The 26,259-nt window shown below is 44.3% G+C and overlaps 1 protein-coding gene across 5 annotated transcripts in view; it reads left to right on the top strand.

Annotated features, from left to right (window-relative positions):
• Positions 1 to 26,259, top strand: part of LOC140201724 (glutamate receptor ionotropic, kainate 5-like) — a 152,312-nt gene that overhangs the window by 38,132 nt on the left and 87,921 nt on the right. For all 5 annotated transcript variants that reach the window (XM_072266303.1, XM_072266302.1, XM_072266301.1 and 2 more), the window contains one exon: positions 8,104 to 8,153. The gene's annotated coding sequence lies outside the window, so the exon portion shown is untranslated. The remainder of the gene's footprint in view (positions 1 to 8,103; positions 8,154 to 26,259) is intronic.

Below are 26,259 nucleotides of genomic sequence, written 5' to 3'. Positions count from 1 at the left end.
CTTGCTCTTGATGTATAGAAAGCCTTGGGATTCTCTTTAATTCTACTTGCCAAGGACTTTTCACGGCGCCTCCTGGCTTTCCTAATTCCATTCATTAATAAGTCATAGAGCATTACAGTACAGAAGCGGGCCATCTAGTGTGTGCCAAAATATCTTACTGCCTAGTCCTATTAACCTGCACTGAACCATAGCCCTCCATATTCCTGTCATCCATGTGCTTATCTAAACACACACCATCCTCTGGGTGAAGAATTCCTCTTTCAGTTTCCCCTCAAATATTTAATCTTTCACCTTAAGCCTCTAGTTCTAGATTCACCCAACCTGAGGGGAAAAAGCCTGCATGCATTCACCCTATCTATACCCGTGTGATACCTCATATCTCCTGTGTTGCGAAGGCTGAATATGACCCCACGGCTGCAGAACGTCCCAGTCAGCTGGACGTTGCCACACTACTTGCCTTCATTCTTCTAAATCAACACCTTTGACCTCAAGTCCGTCAGGTGATGATCAGTATGGGATGTTGTGCGGACACTGCAGGAGAACGACTTGAAGGACACTGTGGGATGGTTGCCTGAGCAGTCTGCCCAGACCATCTGGCAAAATACCTCATAGCCAGATCTCCCCAACAAGTAGCAAGACCTTGCTGGGCTGCCTGCAACAATGTGCATCCCTGTCAGATCCCTCCTACAGGCGGGAGGAAGAGATAGCAGCGCGCCGCGCCGTGCAGCCCTCCAGTGAAAATGATACCGTATCCGTTAAATAGGGGCCGTGGACAATTCTGATTTGATGGAGACTGACATGAAAGCACAGAGGAACATCTGGAGAAGTTTCTGAAACGCCAGTTCGCTGCCGTTGTTACTGCGCGATCGAGAAATCTTCCGGAGGGAAGGCCCCAAAATCCCTGGCTTTGCCTGCTGCTGGCGACTGAGATTGAGGTCGAATCATTCGGATAAAGTTGGTGCCCAGTACTTGGTGTCGGAGGGCTGATCGGAAGCTCGAAGTTTTCGGATGACTCAGAGTCGGACTGTGGTTGGGCATGGCAGGGAGAGTTTTCTTCCTTCTCCTGTTTGCGCGAGATGTGGGACATTTGAGAGACTTTGAACTTTTTACTGTGCCATGGACTGTTCTTCATCAAGTTATGGTATTGTTGCACTGTTGTAACTGTATGTTATAATTATGTGGTTTTGTTAGTTTTTTCAGTCTTGGTTTGTCTTGTGTTTTGTGATATCACACCGAAGGAAATATTGTATCATTTCTTAATGCATGCATTACTAAATGACAATAAAAGAGGACTGCGTGTCTTCATAATCTAAAAAAAATATGCCCGGACCATGCACCCACTGCTGAGAGGACTGTTGTGGGGACAAGACGGTTGCTCACCTCTTTGTGGGCTGTGGGTTTGAGAAGAGGGTGTGGACGAAGATGCAAGGGCCTTTGTCACAGTTCACCCGAGCAGCTGCGTGATAGAGGAGTGTCTGATCTCTGGGCTGTTCCCAGGGGCATGCAGAGAGATGGACATCAAGTGCTGCTGGAAGATCATCAACTCAGTGAAAGGTGCCCTTTGTTCTGCCTAAAACGGGTTAGTCTTTCAACACATTGAGATATCAGGAAAGGAATGCTGCTGACTTGCACATTCTAGGCTGGAACACAGTTTATGGTTCTTCTGTTATTGGACAGGGAGGGGCCGGGTTGGAAGCTCCTCAAGTATTGTACTGTAATAGTGCTATTGTTTTTAAAATTTAATTTAACATTGTCTCTAAGCACAAGAATGAAATATTCTTGTAAATATTTTTATTATGACTAAAGTTTATTTTGGATAAAAAACACCTCTATCATGTCGTCTTGTATCCTTTTTCACTTCAAAGAGAAAAGCCCTGGTTCACTGAACCTTCCCTCACAGGATAATGTGAGGGAAAGGTGAAAGACAACATCTTTGTTCCTTCCATCTCCTGATTCCATCGAACCAAAATGCCGCAGATCCAAGCACCTTGTCCAAGCTTTCTGAGGATGCAAGGCTGGATGCCTCTGTAGGTTGTGGGGAAGGTGCAGAGGGAGAGAGTTGAACAAGTGAAGGTGTGCGAGATGGAGCACAGTACGGCAAAATGTCGAGAAAAAGGAAAGTGCTGGTGTCTGCTGTAACCTGCTTTTCCTGGCAAAGCATTAACATATCGAAAGAAATCAGAAATGTAAACACAATGAGCACAGTAAATATTATTTCTGGGGTCCTAGTTACGGTGACTCGAAGTGGCGCAGCTTGATGGAAACAATCACATATTCACATTTCAGCCTGCTACAGCTAAAAAACTGTATCTAAGGTCTGTACAGTCAGTAGCAATGTTTTAATGCAACTAAACAATCTATTGCTGGTAAAAACCGATAGAAAAAGGTCCCACTGTGGTGGTGGAAACAAGGTAGTTGCAGTGGGCTAATTGTACATTAAAAAAAACGAGGTTTTTGACTCTTAATACTAACTATCTTGCTGGCAAACATACAGTCTCTGGTAAATAAAATTGAAGATCTCAGAGCTACGGGGACATTAGGACCACTTGCATCTTTTGTTTCCCGCAATCTTGGTCAACCTATATACTGCCAAGATAAAGTTGCTAAGTCTTTTAAAGCCAAAGGCAGAAGATTTTGCTTCATGACCAATTCCTCATGGTGTACAAATGTGGCAGTACTGTCCCAATCCTGTTCAGCAGATCTGGCATGCCTTGTGATTAAGTGCCAACCATCTTACCTGCCTCAGGCGATCTCAGCGATCATTTTGGTAGCAGTGTACATTCCACCTCAGGACAATGCCCAATAGGCTCTAGACAAACTGAGCGATGTAATCAACAGGCATGAAACAACACATCCTGATGCTTTCCCCATCATTTTGGGGGATTTTAATAAGGCCAACTTGAAAAAGTCACTAAATAATTATTATCAACAAATCATTTTTAGTACCAGAGGAAACAACACACTAGACCACTGTTACGCCACCATCAAGAGCGCTTACTGTGCTATTCCACGCCATGCTTTGGGAAGTCTGATCACCGGGCTATACTTCTACTCCCTGAGTATAGGCAAAGACTGAAGACTGCAGCACCAGTAGTGAGGACCAAGAAGGTATGGACTAGGGAGGCACAGGAGTGTTTACAGGACTGCTCTGAATTGGTGGACTGGATTGTATTAGGGACTCATCTTTGAGTCTGGATGAATAAGCTGCAGTTGTCACCAACTTCATTAAAACCTGCGTGGATGAGTGAGTGCCTATGAAAACTTACTGTATGTTCCCAAAATGAACCAGGAGGTCCGTAGATCTGTGGCATTTAAGCCTGGCGACCCAGGTCTGTACAAGAAAGCCAGGTAGGACTTGCAGAGAGCTATTTCAAGAGCGAAGAAACAATTCCAAGCGAGGTTGGGGGCAACATCGGATGCATGTTAACTCTGGCGGGGTTTGCAGGACATTACTTCCTACGAAGCAAAACCCAATAGCATGAATGGCAGCTATGAACTGAACGCCTTTTATGTTTGCTTTGAAAGGGAGAATAAAACTACAGCTGTGAGGATCCCTACTGCACTCGGTAACCCTGTGACCCTGTGTCGGTATCTCAGATGCCGGCATCGAGCTGTTTTTCAGGAGGGTGAACCCTTGTAAAGCAGCAGGCCCTGATGGAGTACCTGGTAAGGCTCTGAAAGCTTGTGCCAACCAACTGGCAGGGATATTCAAAGAGATTTTCAATCTCTCACTGCTATGGTTGGAAGTACCCACCTGCTTCAAAAGGGCAACAATTCTACCAATGCCCAAGAAGATCAGTGTGAGCTGCCTTAACAACTATCGTCCAATAGCACTCACATCTATGGTTTGAGAGGTTGGTCATGACTAGAATCAACTTCTGCTTCAGTAAGGACCTGGACCCACTGCAATTTGCCTGTCGCCACAGTAGGTCTACAGCAGACACAATCTCAATGGCTCGCCACATGGCCTTGGATCACCTGGACAATACAAATACCTGTGTCAGGATTCTGTTCATTGGCTATAGCTCAGTGTTTAACATCATCATTCCTACTATCCTGATCGAAAAGCTACAGAACCTGGGCCTCTGTATATCCCTCTTCAACTGGATCCTTGACTTCCTAACATTGGATGCACAACAATTCTGGCAGGGTTTGCAAGACATTACTTCCTACAAAGTGAAACCCAATAGCATGAATGGCAGCGATACTTCACTACCAGATGAACTCAACGCCTTCTATGCTGGCTTTCAAAGGGAGAAAATAGCTACAGCTGTGAAGGTCCCTGCTGCACCTGATGACCCTGTGATCTCTGTCTCAGAGGCCGATGTTAGGCTGCCGTTAAAGAAGGTGAACCCTCACAAGGCGGAAGGTCCAGATGGAGTACCTAGTAAGGCTCTGAAAACTTGTGACAACCAACTGGCAGGAGTATTCAAGAACATTTTCAACCTCTCTCTGCTACGGGCAGAAGTTCCCACTTGCTTCAAAAAGGCAATAATTATAACAGTGACTAAGAAAAATAATGTGAGCTGCCTTAATGACTATCACCTAGTAGCACTCACATCTACAGCGATGAAATGCTTTGAGGAGGTTGGTCGTGACTAGACTGAACTCCTGCCTCAGCAAGGATCTGGACCCGTTGCAATTTGCCTGTCACCACAATAGGTCAATGACAGATGCAATCTCAATGGCTCTTCACATGGCTTTAGACCACATGGACAACACAAACACCTATGTCAGGATGCTGTTCATCAACTATAGCTCAGCATTTAGTATTATCATTCCCACAATCCTGATTGAGAAGTTGCAGAACCTGTGCCTCCATACCTCCCTCTGCAATTGCATCCTCGACTTCCTAACCGGAAGACCACAAACGTATCCTCCTCACTGACAGTCAACACTGGTGCACCTCAGGAGTGTGTGCTTAGCCCACTGCTCTACTCTATCAATACCGATGACTGTGTGGCTAGGCATAGCTCAAATGCCATCTATAAATTTGCTGATGATACAACCATTGTTGGTAGAATCTCAGATGGTAACAAGAGGGTGTACAGGAGCGAGATATGCCACCTAGTGGAATAGTGCTGCAGCAACAATCTGGCACTCAACGTCAGTAAGACGAAAGAGCTGATTGTGGACTTCAGGAAAGGTAGGACGAAGGAACACATATCAATTCTCAGAGAGGGATCAGAAGTGGGGAGAGTAAGGAGTTTCAAGTTCCTGGGTGTCAAGGTCTCTGAAGACCTAACCTGGTCCCAACATATCACAGTTATAAAGAAGGTAAGACAGTGACTATACTTCATTAGGAGTTTGATGAGATTTGGTATGTCAACAAAAACACTCAATATATGTACAGTGGAGAGCATTCTGACAGGCTGCGTCACTGTCTGGAATGGGGGGGGGGCATGGTGGGTACTGTACAGGACCGAAAGGAGCTGCAGAGGGTTGTAAATTTAGTCAGCTCCGTCTTGGGTACTAGCCTACAAAGTTCCCAGGACATCTTCAAGGAGCAGTGTCTCAGAAGGGCAGCGTCCATTATTAAGGACCTCCAGCACCCAGGGCATGCCCTTTTCTCACTGTTACCATCAGGTAGGAAGTACAGAAGCCTGAAGGCACACATTTGGTGATTCAGAAGCAGCTTCTTCCCCTCTGCTATCCGATTCCTAAATGGACATTGAACTCTTAGACACTACCTCACTTTTTAAATATATATTATTTCTGGTTTTTGCCCGATATTTAATCTATTCAATATACGTATACTCTAATTTATATATTTTTTCTCTTCTGCGTTATGTATTGCTAAGTTAACAAATTTCATGACACATGCCGGTGATATTAAACCAGATTCTGATTCTGATATTTACTGTAATTCAGTTTTTTCCCCTCTATTTATCAAAGTTAACAAATTTCACAACATACGCCAGTAATATTATACCTGATTCTGATTATGAAGTAATGAGTGACATAGATAGAGTAGAGCATGATGAAGCCACTCTCAGGGTGGAGGAGCAACATCACATATTCTAACTAGGTAGCCTCGAACCTGATGGCATGAACATTGATTTCTCCTTCCAGTAATTTTTTCTCCCCTTTACTTTTTTCCCTTCCCACCTTCCTCCTTCTTCTATTCCTCTATTCCCCACTTTGGCCTCTTGCCTCTTCTCACCTGCTTATCACTTACCTCTAGTGCCTCTCCTTCTTCCATGGTCCACTCCCCTTTCAGCTATTTAGTTGAAAGTGACCCTGAGATTAACAGTAGTCCTGGTGAATGGCAGGGGGAGCTATATAACAAGCTGAACGGCTCACTTTTCTTTTATTTCTGATACTCCAGTGATCCCATACTTGCTCCCTCTTCCCATTGGTCCCAGTGAATTTACTCTCCCCACTAATCCCAGTGTATTTATCCTCTCCTCACTGATTTTAGTGTAATTACTCCACCCATTAATCCCAGTGTATTTACCCTCCCCTCTGACCCCAGGCCTCACCTAAGACTCACTTTAGGCCTCTTGTCTCCTGATTCTTGACCCCCTCCATCAGCACTTTCTATTTCATCTGTCTACATTCTTTATGAGTTTAAATGTCTCAATAACTAGTCTGTCCCGAGGAGAGTAATACCATCTTCTCCTGTCTACACACATAACAGGTCTTCATCTCTGCAATCGTTTTGGAATATTGTTATCCAACTCCACCAGTGCCTGAAAACATTTCTATATAATGTAAAGATTCATAAAATGAACCAGTCTATTTATCAATTTCTTGCACAGATCCCAGTGTATTTACTCTCCTCACAGATCCCAATGTATTTATACTCCCACTAACCCCAGTATATTTACTCTCCCCTGATCCCAGTATATTTACTCTCCCCATTGATCCCAGTGTATTTACTCTCCCCACTAATCCCAGTGTTTTTACTCTCCCCACTGATCCCAGTGTATTTACTCTCCCCATTGATCCCAGTGTATTTACTCTCCCCATTGATCCCAGTGTATTTACTGTCCCCACTGATCCCAGTGTTTTTACTCTCCCCATTGATCCCAGTGTATTTACTCTCCCCATTGATCCCAGTGTATTTACTCTCCCCTCTGACCCCAGTGTATTTACTCTCCCCACTGATCCCAGTGTTTTTACTCTCCCCATTGATCCCAGTGTTTTTACTCTCCCCATTGATCCCAGTGTTTTTACTCTCCCCACTGATCCCAGTGTATTTACTCTCCCGATTGACCCCAGTGTATTTACTCTCCCCATTGATCCCAGTGTATTTACTCTCCCCATTGACCCCAGTGTGTGTTTACTCTCCCCACTGACCCCAGTGTATTTACTCTCCCCCGATCCCAGTGTATTTACTCTCCCCCGATCCCAGTGTATTTATCTCCCCGAATCCCAGTGTATTTACTCTCCCCTCTGACCCCAGTGTATTTACTCTCCCCACTGATCCCAGTGTTTTTACTCTCCCCATTGATCCCAGTGTTTTTACTCTCCCCATTGATCCCAGTGTTTTTACTCTCCCCACTGACCCCAGTGTATTTACTCTCCTCACTGATCCCAGTGTATTTACTCTCCCACTGATCCCAGTGCATTTACTCTCCCCACTGATCCCAATGTATTTACTCTCCCCGTTGATCCCAGTGTATTTACACTCCACCGATCCCAGTGTATTTACTCTTCACTGATCCCGATGTATTTACTGTTTGTCTCCCCACTGATCCCAGTGTATTTACACTCCACTGATCCCAGTGTATTTACTCTTCACTGATCCCAGTGTATTTACTCTCCCCACTGGTCCCAGTGTATTTACTCTTCACTGATCCCAGTGTATTTACACTCCACCGATCCCAGTGTATTTACTCTTCACTGATCCTGGTGTATTTACTGTTTGTCTCCCTACTGATCCCAGTGTCTTTACTCTTCACTGATCCCAGTGTATTTACTCTCCCCACTGGTCCCAGTGTATTTACACTCCACTGATCCCAGTGTATTTACTCTTCACTGATCCCAGTGTATTTACTCTCCCCACTGGTCCCAGTGTATTTACACTCCACTGATCCCAGTGTATTTACTCTCGCCTTGATCCCAGTGTATTTACTGTTTGTCTCCCCACTTTTCCAGCCCTGTCTGCAGTGCCCACAGATCGCTGTGTGTAGGAATTCTGGATGTTGGTGAGTAAACATTTTTCATCTTATCTTAATTGTGCGACTGTTATAACAGTGCCTTTCTTTTGCAGTAGTTAGTATTGCTATTGAGTTGTTGAAAGCTAGCCTTTCTCTATAAATGTATTCCTCTCCCAATGGTCTCCATGTATTTACTCTCACCCTCAATGGTGTCAGAGTGTTTACTCTCTCCGCACTGATCCCAGTGTATCCTTTCCAGTAGCTGCTCTATCACTGATGTGAGCCTCACTGGTCTGTAATTTCCAGGACTTTCTTTCTTCTACAGCAACCTGTCAATCCTCCAGGAAGTCATTTGCAGTTAGAGGGGAATAAAGATCTTGGCTAAGGCTCTAGCAATCTTATGTCTTGCCTCTCTATATTTCGTCAGGCCTTGGGGATTTGCCCAGCGTAACATTCTTCAGGAGACCACCTTTTCTCTTTGCATGCTCTTTTCCATTTTTCTCCCCATGTCATTGTGCCAATGTGCATCATAACCTCTGGTTGCTCATCCTCCCCCATGAAAAAGTCCTGCAGCCACTCAGAGACATCCTTGGCCTTGGTACCAAAGAGGCAATACACAATCCTGGAATTTCTTTTGCTACCACAGAATCTCTTGTCTTCCTGCAGTTAAGTCTTCTGTAACTATAGACCTAGTCTGACTTCACCCCTCGCCATTGTGGCCCGAGCCAGAAGTGGTGCCACAGACCCAGCTGCTTCTGTTGATTTCACCTGAATGGTTATCCTACCCCAGCAGTATCTAAAGTGGTACACTTGTTTTCGAGCTATACAAATGGCGAGGGTCATTGTGATGACCCGCTGGTACACCATTGCTCATGGGCTTCCACTCACAAATATAATCCTCCAGCCTCATTCGCCAACCCCATTGTTAGAGCATAGAAGCAGAATTAGGCTATTTGGCCCGTCGAGTTTGCTCTGCCATTTCATCGTGGCTTATCCATTTTCACTCTCAACTCCATTCTCCTGCCTTCTCCCCATAACCCTTATGCCCTGATTAATCAAGAATCAACCTCCACCTTAATGACCTGGCCTCTGCAGCTGCCTGTGGCAATGAATTCCATAGATTTGCCACCCTCTGGCTCAGGAAATTCCTCCTAATTTCCATTCTAAATGGATGCCTCTCTATTCTGAGGCTGTGTCTCCTGGTCCTAGAATCTTCCACTATATGAAGCATCCTCTCCACATTCACTCTGTCTGGGCCTTTCAATAATCAAGTGATTTCAATGGGATCCCTCCTCATTCTTCTGAATTCCAGCGAGTAGAGAGCTAGAACCATCAAATGCTTCTCATACAATAACCTTTCCGTTCCCGGAATTGACTCCCGTGAGCCTCCTCTGGACCTTTTCCAATGCCAGCACATCCTTTCTTAGATAAGGGGCCCAAAACCCTTCATAATACTCTTAAGTGAGCAAGCTGAACCTATAATCTGTTGCATTTCAAAGAATGAGAGGTGAGCTGATAACAACATGCAACATCTTGTTGGGAAAGTGAGGGTGGATGCAGAGCTGATATTTCCTCTATCTGTATAGCAGACACACTCACTGAAGTCCACAATGCTCTGGATACCAGGCGACCAAGACACACAGATATACAGTGGTGGATACTGTTGGGGGAGGAAAGAACCAGTGCAGCACAGTACTCCAAGGGAATTCTCACCAGTGCCTTATAAAGCCTCAGCATTACATCCTTGCTTTTATATCCTAGTCCTCTCGAAGTTAATGCTAACACTGCATTTGCCTTCTTCACCACCGAATCAACCTGTAAGCCCTCTAAGCTAACTTTTAGAGAATCCTGCACAAGGACTCCCAAGTCCCTTTGCACCTCCGATTTTTGTTATCTGCCCATTTAGAAAATTGTCTATGCTTTTGTTCCTTCTATCACAGGTTATACCATACACTTTTTGACACTGTATTCCATCTGCCACTTCTTTGCCTGTTCTCATAATCTGTCTAAGTCCTTCTGCAACTTCCCTGCTTTCTCAATACTATCTACCCCTCTGCCTATCTTTGTATCATCTGCAACTTTGGCCACAAAGCTATCAATTCCATCATCCAAATCATTGATACATAATGTAAAAAGAAGAGGTCCTAACACTGACCCCTGCAGAACCTACTGGCAGTCAACTAGAAAAGGCTCCTTTTATTCCTACACTTTGCCTATGATAGTCAGCCAATCTTCTATCTATGCTACACATACAACATGCTAGAGGAACCAGCAGGCCAGGCAGTATCTATGGAAAAAATTACAGTTGACATTTTGGGCCGAGACCATTCATCAGGATGAACGGTCTCTGCCCAAAACTTTGACTACTTACTCTTTTCCATAGCCTCCTGAGTTCCTCCAGCATTTTGCATGTGTTGCTATAATTTTCTTTCTTATGCCTCCCTCCCTTCTTGTAAAGTGGAGTGACTTTTGAAAGGTTCCAGTCCTCTGGAACCATGCCGGAATATAGTGGTCTTGAAAGATCATTACCAATGCCTCCATAATCTCCATAGCCACCTCTTGCAGAACCCCTGGGGTGTAGTCCATCTGGTCCAGATAATTTAATCACCCTCAGACCTTTCAGCTTCCCAAGCATCTTCTCCCAACTGATAACAATTGCACTCACTTCTGCCTCTTGACACTGTCAAACTTTTGGCATACTGCTGGTGTCTTCCACAGTGAAGACAGATAGAAAATACTTATTTAGTTCATCCACCATTTCTTTGTCGCCTACTACTACCTCTGAAATGTCATTTTCCAGTGGTCCAATGTCCACTTTCGCCTCTCCTTCACTCTTTATATATCTGAAAACCTTTTCATATCCTCTTTGATATTACTGGCCAGCTTACCTTCATATTTCATCTTTTCCCTCCTTATGGCTTTTTTAGTTGCCTTCTGTTGATTTTTAAAAGCTTCCCAATCCTTTAACTTCCCAGCAATTTTTGTGCTATTATATATCCTCTCTTTTGCTTTTATGTTGTTTTTGAGTTCCCTTGTTAGCCCTGGTTGCATTATCCTGCCTTTAGAATATTTCTTCTTTGGGATATATCTATCCTACACCTTCCAAATTTCTCCCAGAAACTCCAACATTACTTGCTCTCCTGTTATCCTTGCTAGTGTCCCCTTCCTATCAACTTTGGGCCACTTCTCTCTCATGCCTCTAGAATTCCCTTTACTCCAGTGTAATACTGAGACATCTCACTTTAGGTTCTTCCTCTCAAATTGTAGGGTGAGGTCTATCATATTATGATCACGGCTCCTAAGGGTTCCTTTACCTTAAGCTCCTTAATCAGATTTGGTTTATTACGCAACACCCATTCCAGAATAGCCTTTCCCCTAGCGGGCTCAGCCACAAGCTGCTCTAAAGGCCACCTCATAGGCATTCTACAAATTCTTTCTTTTAGGATCCAGCACCAACATGATTTTCCCAATATTCCTGCATTTTAAATCCCCCATGACTATCGTAACTTTGCCCTTTTGATAAGCGTTTTCTACCTTTTGTTGTAACTTGTAGTCCACATCCTGGCTACTGTTCGGGGGGCTGTATCAAATCAAATCAAGTTTAATTGTCATTCAAACCATACTTGGATTCAGGTCAAGTCAAGTTTATTGTCATTTGACTACATACATGTATATAATGTATGTAGAAACTAGATGTTTCTTTGAACCAGGGTGTAAAGCACATAACACACAATAACTTATTAATGGCTTGGGGGAAGAAACTGTTTCTTAGCCTGACCATTATGCATTTTAGGCTCCTGCCTGATGGTAGAAAGTCAAAGAGGATGTTGGATGGATGGGTAAGGTTCTTAATAATACTAAGGCCCCTACGTATGCAGTGCTCATGATGAATGTCCCTGATGGATGGTAGGGAAACCCCTATGATCCTCTCAGCTGTTCTCACAGTCCCTTGTAGGGCCTTTGGGTCTGATGCTCCTCTACAAGATGGAGATGCAACTTGTTAGGATGCTCTCAATAATGCTCCTATAAAACACAGTTAAGATGGGGTTGGGAGCCTTGCTGACCTCAAACATCTTAGGAAGTGGAGTTGCTGCTGTGCCTTCTTGTTCAGGGAGGTGATATTAAGGGACCAGGTGAGGTAATTCGTGATGTGAACTCCCAGGAACTTGGTTCACTTAACTCTCTCTATGGAGGAGCCATGTATTCACAGAGGGGGATAGTTTGTCTGCACCTTCCTGAAGTCCACAATGATTTCCTTTGTCTTCTCCACGTTTGGGCTTAGGTTGTTCTTCTCACACCAATCTGCCAGCTGTTCCACTTCCTCTCTAGACTCCATTTTGTCATTGAATGAGATAGCGTTCTTCCAGGGCCAAGATGCAAAAGCATGCATGCACACTCAAAATAATGAGAAAGAAAAAAAAAGAACGCAGTCACATGTGAAAACACATTTTTATTCCAAGATCCTGAGCAACAAGTCTCGCAAATCGATGGTTCCCGGCAGACCAGACTGTAATTCCACCGAACCAACACTGGAAGGCCACCCCCAACCGATCCCGGATGCCACACTTCAATTCAAGCCCGAGGACCAAGCCCTAGTCCTCACCCCAACCAAGGTGACACTGCTGCCTCACCGCCTGTCTCACCACCAAACAAAGGAAGCAAGCCTGTGGCAATCAATGTTCAACGGAGTCTTGTGAACGCAAAAGGACTGTCCAAGACGGTCACACACAGTTTCACTACACGTCGGCCTTTGCACCAACTCGAAGCCACCAGCTCCGGTGCCTCTGAGTAGCAGGCAGCAGTATGGTCTGCACCTAGGTCAGCTCTCCGGAACACAATCGGGCTTCTCCTGTGGCCCGACAGCCCAACCCGACCTCCCCAGCTGGCTACTCCGAACAGTGAGCAGCTCACTGATGCACTAGACCTGCTGCACACGTAGTTATTGGAGTCAAGAATAGTCTTACTATGTATAAAAACACATTTAACAAAGAAAATTGTACCTTTGGTTTGCCCCGAGGGGCCGCTGCGTGTATATGTGCCACCATTTTACGGATATAATTTCCATCAGCGTCTTTTTACCCTTGTAGTTTCTTAACTCTACCCTCAAGTATTCTACATCTGCCCATCCTATGTCATGTCTTTCTAAGTATTTGTTTTTGTTTTACCAACGGAGCCACCTGAAACATTCTGCCTACCTGCCTGTCCTTTTGATACAATATGTATCCTTGGATGTTAAGCCCCCAAGTACGATCTTCTTTCAGTGACAACTCACAATGTCATTCATACCTTCCAATCTCTAACTACACTACAAGACCATCTCCCTTATTCTGTAGGCTGCGTGCATTCAAATACAATACCTTTAGTCCTGTATTCACACTTTTTGATTCTGTTCCCATGTTACACTGCAACTCATCCCACTTACTGCAATTTTGCCCTATCATCTGTCTGTCCTTCCTGACAGTATCACTGCACACAGCATCTGATTGTATACCAAATGTCCCATCCACAGTCCTGTCACTCTGCTTGCCATACTCTTGCCAATTTAGATTAAACCTTCCGCAACAGCTCGAGCAAACCAGTCCGCAAGGATATTGGTCCCCCTTGTGTTTTTGTGTAACCTTTGCTTTTCATGCAGGTCATTCCTATCCCCAGAAAAGATCTCAGTGATCCAGGAGTCTGAAGCCCTACCCCCTGCACTAATTCTTCTACCAAATCATCCTATTCTTACCCTCACTGGCTTGTGGCAGAGGCAGCAATCCAGTGGTTATTACCCTGGAGGACCTGCTTTTCAGCTTTCTACCTAACTCCCTAAATTCTCTCTTCAGGACCTCCTCCCTTTTCCTACCTATGTTATTGTTGCCAATATGTATCAAGACTTCTGGCTGCTCACCCTTTCCCTTTAAAATGCTGTAGACTCGATCCAAAACATCCCTGACCCTGGCACCTGGGAGGCAACGTAACTTCTGCATATCTATTTCACGTTAATAAAATCTTGTGTCTACTCTTCTATGAAATCCCCTATCAATACTACAGTCCTCTTCTTCCCGCTTCCCTTTTGAGCCATAGCACCAGGTTCGTCGCCAGGGACCCGGTTGCTGCAGCTCCTCCCCAGTAGGTCGTCCCCCTCAACAGTATCCATAGTGGGGTCACTTATTATTGAAGGGACAGCCACAGGGGCAGTCTGTATTGGCTGCTCATTTCCTTTCCCTCTCCTGATAGTCACGCAGATACCTGCCTCCTTCAACTCAGCGGTGACTACCTCCTTGTAGCTGCTATCTGTCACCCCCTCAGTTTCCCGTATAAGCTAAAGGTTCATCATTTTGGAACCAATTTGTTAATTTGCCTTACGCAGTGTGGGGTGTCATCTCCAGGATCAATTTTGCTTATATTGGTGTTGATTTATAATTGTCCCATACACCAAGATACAGACAAAACTTGTCTTGCATACTATTCACACAGATCAAATCATTACACAATGTATTGAACAAGGCAAAACAATAACAATACCAAATAAAGTGTAGCAGCTACAGAAAAAGTGCAGTGCAGGTAAACAATACAGTACAAGTTCATAACAAAGTGGATTAAGAGGCCGAGTCTATTTTATTGTACAAGAGGTCCATTCAAGAGTCAGGTAACAGCGGGGTTGAAGCTGACTTTAAGACTGGTGGTATGTGCTTTCAAGCTATCTGTTGCCTGATGGGAGGATGTGAGAAGATAGAAATGTCCGAGGTAGTAGGGGTCCTTGATTATATTGGCTGCTTTACTGAGACAGCAAGAAGTATAGACAGAGTCCAAAGAGCAGAGGCTGAGCTGTATCCTCAACTCTCTGCAATTCCTTGTGGTCACATGCAAGATCAAAGAGCAGGACCTCTAAACTCATAATCTCTGGATTACTTCCAGTGCCACACGCTATGTGTAGGAATAGTTCAGGTAAGTGTGGAGTGATCGGGAAAAATGTAAAAGAGAAGGAGGCTTTCATTATGAACGAAGGAGAGAGTCACTGCAGTAATGAGGGAGGATGTCTGAGAAGGCATCTCAAATGGATTAGCATCAAAAAGAAGATAATCACTTTACTGGGTGAATACTACAGGCCTCCCTCTAGTCGGTGGGAGAAGGGAAATAGGTGTTTGCGGAATGCGTGATATTAGGAGGTCGCGTTGATAGTGAAGTTTGCCATAGGTTACAAGGGGATCTTGATCAGTTAGGGAAGTGGGCTAAGGAGTGGCAAATGGATTTCAACATAGGTAAGTGTGAAGTGATGCATTTTGGAAAATCAAACCAGCATTGGACTTGTACTATAAATAGGCACCAGGGAGTGTTGTGGAACAGAGAAATCTAGGAGTACAAGTACGTGTTTTGTTGAAAATAGCGTCACAGGTAGATTGGGTGGTAAAAAAAGTCATTTAGCGCACTGGCCTTCGTTAATTAGGGCACTGAGTATTGGAGTTGGGACATTATGTTGCAGTTGTATAAGTCATTGGTGAGGCTGTACTTGGAGTGTTCTGTACAGTTTTGATCACCCGGTTATAGGACTCAAACTCAAAATGGTGTAGAAAAAATTTATGAGGATGTTGCAAGGTCTAGAGGGCCTGAGTTATAGGGAGAGGTGGGCCAGGCCAGGTCTTTATTCTTGGAGAATAAGGGTCGACCTTATAGAGGTTTATAAAATCACGAGAGGCATAGATAAGGTGGGTGGTAGCAGTATTTTCCCCAGGAGAGGGGAGTCCAGAATTAAGAGGCATTGATTTTGGGTGAGAGGGGAAAGATTTAAAAGGTACTTGAGGGGCAACTTTTTCATGTGTTAGTATATGGAATGAGCTGCCAGAGGAAGTGGTTGAGACCAGTACAATGGTATCATTTAAGAAACACTTGGATGGGTACATGGAAGGTTAAGGATAGGGGCCAGATCCAACAAATTGGAACCATCTGGGTGGGCACCATGGTTGGCATAGACTCATTATGCTGAAGGGCCGATATCGGTGCCATATTGCCCTATGATTCTAGATATGTAAATGAATGAGAGAGACAGATTTACAATAATAGGGGATTTGAACTTTCACTGTATTAGACAGGGCAAAAGGATTAGACGGGGCAGAATTTTTATAATGCATCCAGAAGTGCTTTTAGTACTGGTACATATATAGTCACACCTGGTAAGGAACGAGACCTAATCCCAGGTAACAAAGGAAAGCAAATGGTTGAAATATCAGCGGGCAAGTGCTTTGGAGATAGAGATCATAACTCAAATTTCAAATTTATGTGAAGGGATAAGCACAGTCCAGAAATTAAGCCTGAATTTAATATCACTGTTTATCTATATGCACCAAAGAGAAAGGCGTTGTAGTTGGAGATTTCATTTGGGACTGTGAATTTCTAGAGCATGTTAAGAACGTAGACCATAGAACAATACAGTACAGGAACAGGCCCTTTTTCTCACAATGTTGTGCCAAATTAAATTAATCAAATGAGTAATCGGATGTCCAACTAAACTGATCTGTTCTGCCTCACAATGTCCATATCCTTCCATTCTCTGCACGTCCACGTGCCTGTCTAAGAGCCTCATGAACAATCTACCATATCTGCTTCCACCACCACCACACCAAGCAGCACGTTCCAGGTGTTGTCGCTGAATAACTTGTCTCTGAAAACTCACACTCGTTCTTTAGTCACGCTTTATTTACTTATGCATAGGGAGAATAGCATGGCCCATCACCACACTGTTCAGAAAAGTTTGAACTAAGAAATGCCACTTTGAGACAGAAAGTGAATAGTTGAACGCAGATATTGACCAACTGGAAACATTGTGGATATTGAGATTCTTTATTTGCGAGATCAATCATCAATCACAGTACAATAATACAGGTATTAATAGCTAATAGAATGTACATGTTAAAGGCCAATAATACTTCAGAACTAGTAAAGTAATACCAATAATAAGTGTTACTCTAGATTTCTTTGTTTGCATTCACATATTGGATGTTTGACAGTCTTTGTGGTGTGGTGTTTATTGTGTTTCTTTGTTTTGTAGCTGCCTGCAAGAAGATGAATCTCAAGGTTGTATAGGGATATATACTTTGATAATAAATGTACTTTGGCTTTGAACTACCTTGTCTTGGTATGCCAAATGGCTCCAGTCCACTGCTGTGCAAAGGACATCTGTGCTCTTCAAAGAACTCTCTACCAGGGTTAACTGCACATTATTTGTAAAGTATCCATTCCTGCACATTATCTGAGCTCTTGCGTTGTCACAACTTCCACACAGGCACCCAACACTCACTTAAAAAAGACCTGCCCCCTACATCTCCTTTGAACTTACTTCCTTTCACCTTTAATAGATGACATCTGCTATTAGATATTTTAACTCCGGGAAAAAGATACTGGCTGTCTATCTATGCCTCTCATAATCTTATAAACATTTATCAGATCTCCCCTAAGCCTCTGCCACTCCAAAGAAAACTACCAATTTGAATCACCAGGCCTGATGAGATGTGCCCCAAGCTGCAAGGGAGGGGATTAATGGGGTGCTGGGGGACAGATTTGAATCTTTGTTGGCCACAGGTGAGGTACCAGACAAGGAAGATTGTGTGAAGAATTTTATGCATGATGACTGGGTAATTATAAGGCAGTAAACAGCTGTCTTGGTGAAATTATGGAAAAAATATTCTGAGAGACAGGATTTATCCGTTGTTGGAGTTAATCTAAGGTAGTCAGCACAAACATGTTAGTGGGAGGTCCTCCCTGACTAATGTTTCTTTTTGAAGAGATAAAAATATTGATGAGGAAGCGTTGGTGATATAGTCTACGTAGATTTCAGTAGGGCCCTGAGAAGATCCCATATGGTAAACTAGTGCAAAAGATTAAAGCTTATGGTATCCCAGGTAAATTGGCAAATTGGATCCAAGTGGTAGCATAGCTGTTAGTGCGCCACTATTACAGCTTAGGACACTGGACTTTGGAGTTCAATTCTGGTGCGGTCTGTAAGGAATTTGTACGTCCTTCTTGTGAATGTGTGGGTTTCCTCTGGGTGCTCTGGTTTCCTCCCACATTCCAAAGACGTACCGCTTAGTAGGTTAATTGGTCATTGTAAACTGTCCAGTGATTATGCTGGGGTTAAATGAGTGGGTCGCTGGGCAGTTCGGCTCATTGGGCTGGAAGGGCCTGTCCCACGCTGTATCCCCAATAATAATAAAATTAAATTAAAAATTGGCTTGGTCATAGGAGACAGAGGGCAATGGCGCAGATTGCTTTTGTAACTGGAAGCCCATGACCAGTGATGTATGAAAGTATCAGTGCCTGGATCCCTACTGTTTGTTGTGTACTAAGGTGTGAATGTAGGAGGTATGATTAGTAAATTTGCAGATGACATAGATCAGTGGTGTTGTTGATAGTGTGGAGGACAATCTTAGAGTACAGAAATATGAATCATGGAGGCACAAGATACTACAGATGCTGGTATCTGGAGCAAAACACCAAGCGCTGGAGGAACTCAGTGGGCCACGTACCATCTCTGGAGAGCAATGGATCTGTTATTTTGGGTCATGGGCACAGCCCTCCCCACCATCAAGGACATCTTGAAAAAGTGGTGCCTCAGGAAGATGGCATCCATCACAAAGGACTCTCACCACATGGGGCACGCCTTTTTAACGTTATTACCATTGTGAGGGGGTACTGCAGTCTGAAGACCCACACTCAAATGTTTTAAGAACAGCTTCTTCCTCTCTGCTACCAGATTTCTAAATGGTTCCTGAACCCATGAATACTACCTCACTATTCCTCTTTTATACCATTTATTTAATGTAACTTATAGTAATTTTTATGTCTTGTATTGTACAGCCACAAAAATACAAATTTCAATAATAATAAATCTTTTTCTGGTTTTGAGGGGAGAGATGGTATGAAGAGTTGAGGGGAAGGGATGGAACAGGTGCTGGTCAGTAATAGGTGGATCTAGGTGAGGGAGGTGATAGAGCGTTGAGGGAAGAGGAACAGTGGGACTGATAGATGGTATGAAGAGGTGAGGGGAAGGGATGGAGCAAGAGCTGGTCAGTAATAGGTGGATTAAGGTGAGGGAGGTGATAGAGTGTTGAGGGAAGGGGAAGAGTGGAAAGGATAGAAGCTGGGATGAGTTTGGTGGAAGATGATGGGATCTGATAGGAGAGGATGGTGGAACATGAAAAAAAGGGAGAGAGGTGGGGAGGGGATCCAGTGTGGGTGATGGGCAGTTGGAGAGGGTAGAGGAGGCGAGGGAATAACAGATCAGTTTGAAATAGATTAGCTAGCACCTTGTGCAGTTGGAGTTCAGAGATACAGCCTTACAGGCCTGTGCTGCCCAATTACACTCATGTGACTAATTAACCTACCAACTTGCATGTCTTTGGAATGTGGGGGGAAACCAGAGCACCCTGAAGAAACCCACACCGTCATGGGGAGAATGTATAAACTCCTCATAGTCAGCAGCAAGAATTGAATTGAATCCCAATTGGTGATCGCTGGTGCTGTAAAGTGATTGAGGTAACCGCTAAACTGCAGTCTTACAGGTGGTCTCCGAAGGTGATTGCACAAGTAGGTAGGGTGATGGTGATGAAGGCATACAGCATTTGCTTTCTTTCGCTGGAATGTAGAAAATAAGTACAGACCAGTCTTTGTAAAATATTATAAATAATTGGTTTAGCTACAGGTGTGCAGTACTGTTTGCAACATCATAGCGATGATGTGGTAAGACTGGTGAGGGAACAGTATAGTTGTAGCATGACAGAAAAGATATAGAAAATATTTTGTGGGGCCGGCTGGTGGAGCAATGACATCGGCGCCGGACCCAGGAGCGGAGGTTCCCGGGTTCGAAACCAGTTGGGTCCGCTCCCGAGTACGCTTTCCGGGTTGAGTGTTGAGATCGCAACTCGATCTTGTAAAATAAAGGGAAAAATACTGCGAAGATGTCTGTGTGAGAGAGTACCTTGTAAAAGCCATAAAAAAGACATCATCACGGAGGCACGCACGCAAGCACATGCCAAAAAAAAAGAAAACATTTTGTGGGCGCCACACTAGTGTAGTGGTTAACACAACGCTATTACAGCTCGGGGCGTCTGAGATCAGATTTCAATTCTGACGACATCTGTAAGGAGTCTGTACGTCCTCTCTGTGGAATGCATGGGTTCTCTCTAAGCCCTCGGGCTTCTTCCCAGTATCCAAAGACATCCCAGTTGGTAGATTAATTGGTGCTTGTAAATTGTTCTGTAATTAGGCAAGGGTTAAACCAGGGATTGCTGGGCAATGTGGCTCTAAAGGTGCGGTGTGGTAGCAGCATTATATGATTGCTATAGTAAGACTGGTGCGGGTGAAAAGGAGATTCCATCTGGATGTGGGCGGGGCGGAGCATATCAGTTGTGAAGAGAGACTGGATAGAATTACAACGATACAGCACAGGAACAAAACTCAAAGCTCCAAGTACATTTATTTTGATAGATAGATAGGTAGATAGATATACATACTTTATTGATCCCGAGGGAAATTGGGTTTCATTACAGCTGCACCAACCAAGAATAGAGCATAAATATAGCAATACACAACCACAAACAATCAAACAACAATATGCAAACTATGCCAGATGGAAATAAGTCCAGGACCAGCCTATTGGCTCAGGGTATCTGACCCTCCACGGCAGGAGCTACAAAGTTTGATGGCCACAGGCAGGAACAACCTCCCATGATGCCCAGTGTTGCGTCTCAGTGGAATATGGCTGGAGTCCAACAGCAAAAAGTTCAATATCCAGGCTACAAACACATTCCTTGATTGTAATATGACCAGGATTGCACCATCAATGCATGTATACAGTATACAAATTTGAGATTTCATTTTTTGAAGGGCAGCCACAAAACAAAGAAACACAATAGAACCCTTTTTTAAAAAACCCACACAAGACCATCAGACATCCAATGTGTGCAAAAAAAAGAACAAATCGTGTGCAAACAATAAAAAGTAAACAAGTAACATTAACCGCAGAGTCCCCAAAAGTGAGTCCACAGCCACTGAGGCATGTGAAGCCAGTCCAGGAGCCTGATAGCTTCAGGCCACAGCCATGGAATCAGTTCAGCTCTGTGCTGGTGGTTACAGGCCACAGCTACTGAATCAGTTCAGCACTGTGCCCATGGTTACAGGCCACAGATACTGAGTCAGTTCAGCTCTATGCTGATGATTACAGGCTACAGCTATAGAGTCAGTTCAGCTCTGAGCTGATGGTTACAGACCACAGCTACAGAGTCAGTTCAGCACTGTGCTGATGGTTACAGACCACAGCCATGGAATCAGTTCAGCACTGTGCCCATGGTTACAGGCCACAGATACTGAGTCAGTTCAGCTCTATGCTGATGATTACAGGCCATAGCTATAAAGTCAATTCAGCTCTGAGCCGATGGTTACAGACCACAGCTACAGAGTCAGTTCAGCACCGTGCTGATGGTTACAGACCACAGCCATGGAATCAGTTCAGCACTGTGCCCATGGTTACAGGCCACAGCTACTGAATCAGTTCAGCACTGTGCCGATGGTTACAGGCCACAGCTACAGAGCCAGTTCAGCACTGTGCCGATGGTTACAGGCCACAGCTACTGAATCAGTTCTGCTCTGTGCCCATGGTTACAGGCCACAGCTACTGAGTCAGATCAGCACTGTGCTGATGGTTACAGGCCACAGCTACAGAGTCAGTTCAGCACTGTGCTGATGGTTACAGGCCACAGCCATGGAATCAGTTCTGCACTGTGCCCATAGTTGCAGGCCACAGCTACTGAGTCAGTTCAATACTGGCATGCCTTTATCAAATCACGCAAATAACAAAAGAAAGTAAACAAAACTGCATAGAGCATGATCTGCAGAGTCCCCGAACGTGAATGCGCAGATGCAGAGCACGTTCAGCACTGAGGCGAGTGAAACTCATCCAAGAGCCCAATAGCAGCAGGGCAACAACTGCTGTCCAACCTGGCGGTGTGAGACCCAAGACCTTCCACCCGACACCAGTAGCAAGAAACGAGACAAGAGGGAGACCGGCCAAACACAGGCAGAAGGCGCAGAACACCTGTTTGCTTTCCAGTCTTGTCCTTGATGATTTTAATCTTGTTCAACGTTTTAATCGGCGTGGAGTAATGGAACTGACCACAGTTTGTGTTCTGTCACGGTTAGTGGCTTAGCTAGCCCTAGCAGTGGCTGTACCTGCGCTCTCCGCTCTCATCCACAGCGAATCCCTTAGGAGATCCCAAAAGCACCAGATTGCTTAGATGGCTCAAAAATACATCCTTAAAAGGGAAATTACAGGTTGCAATTGATCACAGTTCAGAAGAAATATACTTAGAAGAGGAGTATTTAATAGTCACCACTGGTCACTGGGGCCATCTTGCCCTTTGGCTCACAGTGACCGTGCCAGTGCTGATGCCAATTTAAATTAATTCCATCTGCCTACACATGAATTATGTTCCTCCACACCCTGCTTGTTCATGTGCCTGTCTACATACCTCTTAAACATTGCTATTTGCATTCACCACCACCCTGGTAACACACCCCCAGGCACCTAACACATTATGCGTTTAAACAAAAAACTGCCTTGCAAATCTACTTTAAACTTTCTCCCTTTCATCTTAAATCTATGTCCTCTGGTATTTTACATTCCCACCCTTGGGAAAAAAAATCTCTTGACTATCTACCTTCTCTGTGTCTCTTGTAATTGTATATACTTTGATCAGGTCTCCTATCAGCCTCCAGTTCTCCAGAGAAAATAATCCAAGTTTGTCCAACCTCTTGCAGCAAGGTATATGAACCATAACAGATTACCAGTCCACCCTGCATGTCAATGACAGTGAAGCCTCCCTGTGTATGGTTTGATGCAATTAATGATGTGACATTGAGGAAAACTGCCTCTCCCCCTCGGGAGCAGCTACCCCTGTCTGGCGACAGCTGAGTTGAGGAGGATCCTAGGCAGGGTAACCCTACACAAAGCTGCAGGGCCGGACATCATACTAGGTCAGCTGCTGAGGGTTTGTGCGTTCAAGCTAACAGGTCTTAGCGGGCATCTGTAACGTCTGTTTAGAACATTCCACTGCAGGCTTCAAGGCAGCCACCATCATTCAGGTGCCCAAGAGAACGGCGGTGACTGGCTTAAACAATTACTGCCCTATGGCACAGTCATGAAATGCTTTGAGTGGCTAGTAATGGATCGTATAAAATCCCACCTCCCAGCTACCTTGGGCCCTTTCCTGTTTGCCTACTGCCTAAACCAGTCCACTGATCATGTCATAGCCTCGGTCCTCCACTCCATCCTGTCCCACCTAGAAAGTGATGCCTGGTACGCCAGGATGTTGGTTTTTGACTTCAACTCAGTGTTAAAAAAACAATCATCTTTCAGTTTACTTACGAGTGAGTAAACTGTCCTTGTTGGTTCTCAACACCCCTCTCTGTAACTAGATCTTGGATGTCTTGACGGAAAGACCCCAGTCAGTCCGAGTTGGCAGCAACATCTCAAGCTCCATCATTCCGAGCACTGGTGCCCCAGGGCTATGTGCTCAGCCCGTTGCTGTTCACACTGCTGACTCTGTGACTGCACTGCCAGATCCAGCGCAAACCGCATCATGAAGTTCGCTAAAGATGCAACAGTTGCCGGCCTCTTCAGTAATAATGATGAATTAGCATACAGGGAGGAGGCTTGTCACATGGTGTGAGAACAACAACTCAAGGTCAAGTTCACATATGACTGTATGACTATATACAACCAAACGAAACAACATTCCACCAGAGACAATCTAGACAACATCATAGTAAACCTCTTCTGCACTTTCTCCAAAATCTCAGTGTGAACAAGACAAAAGAGATGATTGTGGACTTCAGGAAGATGCAGGTTGACCACACTTCATTGTACATCAATGGCTGTGCTGTGCAGAGAGTGAAGAGCACCAAGGTTCATTGGTGTGCACATAACAAATGATCTAACCTGAACTCACAGCACCTCCTCATTAGTCAGGAAGGCAAAGTGGCATCTACGTTTTCTGAGGAGATTGAGATCTGCAAGGCTCCCTGTCCCCTTTCTAACAGCTTTCTACAGGAGCACCATTGAGAATGTTCTATGTGGTAAGGAAACAGCTAGGCATCAAACTGCAAGACCCTACAGAGGATAATAAAACTCACTGACAAAATCACCAGGTTCCCCCCCCACCTCTATTTGTGACATTTACTGTGAGTGTTGTACACCAAGTCTGAAGCATTGTTGAGAATCACTACCACCTTACCCACAGTCTCTTTGACCCACTTCTGTCAGAAAGGAGTACAGGACTAGGACTGCAGACGAGATAACAGTTTCTTCCCCCAGGCTGTGAGACTAATGAATACCTGCCACCACTGAGATATCATTACCAGGATAGTGCGATGTTTACTGTACTGTGCTGTTTACTATTTACCTGTGCTGTGTACTTTACATGCATTTTGAATTTTATTTAAATAGCTTATTTGTAGTAATACTTTTTTTATGTGCTGTGTGTAATATATATATATGTAGTGGGTGCATCGTGCTCTGAAAGAATGTTGTTTCGTCTGGTTGTATATATGTACATTCAAATGTGAGCTTGAACCTGAAATTATAGCTCAAACCCTCCAATCTAGACAACATCATAGTAGACATCTTCTGTACCCTTTCCAACATCTCCTGTAATGCAGTGACCAGAGTTGAACACAATAGGCCAAGAGTGATCTACCAATGTTCTGTACAGCTGCAACATGAAGTGCCAACTTTTATTCCCAGTGCTCCACTTGATAAAGGCAACTATGCTGTATGCTTTCTTTACAGCTTTCAAAGTTCAAAGTAAATTTATTATTATGCATATACAGTGGCATGCAAAAGTTTGGGCACCTCTGGTCAAAATTTCTGTTACTGTGAATAGCTAAGCAAGTAAAAGATGAACTGATTTCCAAAAGGCATAAAGTTAAAGATGACACATTTCTTTAATATTTTAAGCAAGAAAACTTTTATTTCCATCTTTTACAGTTTCAAAATAACAAAAAAGGAGAAGGGCCCAAAGCAAAAGTTTGGGCACCCTGCATGGCAGTACATAGTAACACCCCCTTTGGCAAGTATCACAGCTTGTAAATGCTTTTTGTAGCCAGCTAAGAGTCTTTCAATTCTTGTTTAGGGGATTTTCGCCCATTCCTCCTTGCAAAAGGCTTCTAGTTCTGTGAGATTCTTGGGCCGTCTTCCATGCACTGCTCTTTTAAGGTCAATCCACAGATTCTCAATGATGTTTAGGTCAGGGAACTGTGAGGGCCATGGCAAAACCTTCAGCTTGCGCCTCTTGAGGTAGTCCATTGTGCATTTTGAGGTGTGTTTAGGTTCATTATCCTGTTGTAGAAGCCATTATCTTTTCATCTTCAGCTTTTTTACAGATGGTGTGATGTTTGCTTCCAGAATTTGCTGGTATTCAATTGAATTCATTCTTCCCTCTACCAGTAAATATTCCCCGTGCTACTGGTTGCAACACAAGCCCAAAGCATAGAAACGTAGAAACATAGAAAATAGGTGCAGGAGTGGGCCATTTGGCCCTTCGAGCCTGCACCGCCATTCAGTATGATCATGGCTAATCATCCAACTCAGAGCCCTGTACCTGCCTTCTCTCGATACCCCCGATCCCTTTAGCCACAAGGGCTATATCTAACTCCCTCTTAAATATAGTCAATGAACTGGCCTCAACTGTTTCCTGTGGCAGAGAATTCCACAGATTCACCACTTTCTGTGTCAACAAGTTTTTCCTCATCTCGGTCCTAAAGGCTTCCCCTTTATCCTTAAACTGTGACCCCTCGTTCTGGACTTCCCCAACATCGGGAACAATCTTCCTGCATCTAGCCTGTCCAATCCCTTTAGAATTTTATACGTTTCAATAAGATCCCCCCCTCAATCTTCTAAATTCCAGCGAGTATAAGCCTAGTCGATCCAGTCTTTCTTCATATGAAAGTCCTGCCATCCCAGGAATCAATCTGGTGAACCTTCTTTGTACTCCCTCTATGGCAAGAATGTCTTTCCTCAGACTAGGGGACCAAAACTGCACACAATACTCCAGGTGTGGTCTCACCAAGGCCTTGTACAACTGCAGTAGAACCTCCCTGCTCCTGTACTCGAATCCTCTTGCTA

The sequence above is a fragment of the Mobula birostris genome, chromosome 8 (genome assembly GCF_030028105.1).
Source record: "Mobula birostris isolate sMobBir1 chromosome 8, sMobBir1.hap1, whole genome shotgun sequence".
Classification (NCBI taxonomy): domain Eukaryota; kingdom Metazoa; phylum Chordata; class Chondrichthyes; order Myliobatiformes; family Myliobatidae; genus Mobula; species Mobula birostris.
Note: the sequence above shows the minus strand (reverse complement) of the source record. Positions and strands in the feature narration are given on the sequence as shown.